The following is a 2,973-nucleotide window of genomic DNA, read 5'->3' as shown; positions in this document are numbered from 1 at the left end:
CTTTTATCCCTTCCCAACTCCTCCCACATTTCCCCAAATTCCCTCTCAAATATTTAAACATCTTCTGTTTGTTCTATGCAGTATTCTTTGGGTTGGATAAAGAACAAAGCACAGATCCTTTATTTAAAGACTTCATTCAAAGACTTCTTAGACTAGTGCAGGAAATATCTCTGAGCATTGTGAGGCTTTGGAGGCAGCTCAGAAGAAGGAAGAATTAACCATTCTATAAATCTGGGAAGACTTCATGAAAAGATTAACATGCAGGCCAAGGGTTGGAGGCTGAGTAAGAATTCACAGACGTCCTGGGGCTTTGGAAACCACCAGGCAATTTTGTTGCTAGACCAAATAGAGCAGGAATCAGATCTGCCAGTCCTCTGAATGCCAAGCCTTGGATCTTGACTCTGAGAGCTCAGAATCATTCCAGAAGTTTCTCCTTTTTGAGGGGGTGGTGGTAGTGGTTCCTGTTCCTTGCTTGCTGACCTAAAACTACCACGGAGACTGTACGTTTCCAGTGGGAGGCTAGTCTGACTTTCTCCACACACCTCCTGTGTTTGGAGTCTGAGGCCCCACATGGCAGTTGCTTCTTGGTACCGCTGGAGGTCACTGTTGAAAATTTGCCTCCCAACAAGAAATGCTGGCCTGCTCTGCTGAATTCTTTGCTTACCCAGAAGAGTCTTCAGCCACTGTGCTATGAGGGACAGAAACCTCACCCTATACCCCAGGACCAACCTCAGCCAGACTGTCTGGGGCTCAGCATCCCAGACAATATATTTGGTACTCAGTCTCCCAAAGGGGCTGTCACCACCGACCAGCTGTATCTCAGCCCTGCAGTTGAGTATTTCAGCTTCTGTCACAGAACCAATCTCCTCCTAGCCTATCTGACTGCTCTCCAAAATCATAAACCTAAGGCTACACCTATTTCATGATCTGCATCATCACCCACAGCCCCTGATGAGCCAGACTCAGAATTCTCATGGGTCCTCTATCATCAATGACTTTGAAAGATAATCACATTGTGGAACTGACTGCTGGCTTTTACTGAGATGTTCTGAGATGAAGGAAGCAAGGCAGCCTAGAAAGCCTGGGATAATATGAAGTTTCTGGCTCCTGTGATTTGATGGGTGGGACTTATGCCCTGGGAGGAGGGGATTACAATGTTGCTTCAGCTTTTGATTAGGCAGCCTAGAAAGCCTGGGATAATATGAAGTTTCTGGCTCCTGTGATTTGCTTCAGCTTTTGATCGAGTTCTTTGTTTTACTTATGTGTATGAGTGTATTGCCTGCATGTATGTAAGTGTACATGTGTTGTGCAATGCCTGTGAAGGTCAGAAGAAGGTGTCAGGTCCCCTGGAACTAGAGCTATGGACAGTTGTTAGCTGCCATGTGGGTACTGGGAATGGAACCAGGGTCCTCTACAAGAGCAGCCAGTGCTCTTAACTGCTGAGCCATCTCTCCAGCCCCTGATTCAGTACTATTGAGACTCACCGTGGGCCTCGGTGGGACTTCCCCTTAGACGCTGTTTGCACTGTCTGGTTGTTCAGGGCCTCACTCCGTGGGGCTGGGAATTGTCTTAGCTTCATCTTCTATTGCTGTGATAAAATGCCCTGACGAGACCAACTCAGAGCAAAAGTGTGTATTTTATGATTTATGTTCATATTTATAAGCGTTAGGCCTGCATGTATGTAAGTGCACCCGTGTCATGCAGTGCCCTCAGAGGACAGGAGAGGGTGTCGGATCCCCTGGAACTGGAGTTACAGCTGACTGTTAGACACCATGTGTGTTCTGGGGTTCGAATCCAGGTCCTCCTCAAGAACAGCCAATGCTTTTAACCACTGAGCCATTTCTCTAGCCCCCAAAGGGGTTTATTTTCAGGATACAGTCCATCATGGTAGGGAAGTCACAGTGGCAGGAGTTTGAGGGGCTGGTCCTGTCTCATCCATAGGAAATCACAGAGAGCAGTGACTGAATACATTGTGCTAACACACATTTTCCACTCTTACAGTTCAAGATACTCTGCACAGGGGATGAAGTCACCTGCTGTGGACAGGTCTTGCTATCTTAATAAACATAATCAACACCCCCCTCCACCGGTCACACACACAGGCCAATAGGCTAACCTAATCTAGACAATCCTCATTGAGGCTTTCTTCCCAGGTGACTCTAGATTGAGTCAAGTTGACAACCCAAACTGAACAAATGTACCATCTAAGGAGTGGACCACTGCATGGCCCACTACAAGGAGGGAATAAGACAGGATGTCTGGACACAGAGAATATTAGTCTAGCTAGAAGATTGACAGGTGTTGGTCTGTTGGTCCAAGAGTACGGTTTGAAGAGGAGGACCTCATGGGAATAATTAATAAGACAATGCTGCCACATAAGGAACAGGGGAGGAGGTTTGGTGACATGTCCAACTGGGCATGTGCCATGTTATGCTGGGGTATCTCAAGGTTCAGTGTGTACACATGTGTGTGCACATATAATCCATGTAATGTGGTGACACAAGCTTGTAATCTTAGCTCTCAAGAGAAAGAGCCAGGAGGGTGGGGAATTCAAGACCAGCCTCTGTTACATAGAAAATTTGAGACTAGGCTAGATTACATGAGATCCTGTCTCCTACCAAAAATATGTTTTATGGAAGTGCACTTTGACAGTCCCATTCCCACTTTAAACTTGTCCAGTCAGCTCTCCCCTGACCCTTCACAATTAATAACCATCTCACCAAGTTTCGTGTTTAGCCCTTTGCTGTATTTCTAAGCCCAAACAAGTCAATAACAATAACTTTGCATGAATGACTCACTCCTTGCTGCATGAGACCTATGCTGTTTAAAAATTCTCACGGTGCACACCTTTAATCTCAGCACTCGGGAGGCAGAGGCAGGCGGATCTCTGTGAGTTCAAGGCCAGCCTGGTCTACATAGTGAGTTCCAGGACAGCTGGGGCTACAGGGAGACCCTGTCTCAAAAAGACCAAAA

The sequence above is a fragment of the Nannospalax galili genome, unplaced genomic scaffold (assembly GCF_000622305.1).
Source record: "Nannospalax galili isolate Female #2095 unplaced genomic scaffold, S.galili_v1.0 scaffold919, whole genome shotgun sequence".
In the NCBI taxonomy this organism is placed as follows: Eukaryota; Metazoa; Chordata; class Mammalia; order Rodentia; family Spalacidae; genus Nannospalax; species Nannospalax galili.
This window is presented reverse-complemented; position numbering follows the sequence as displayed.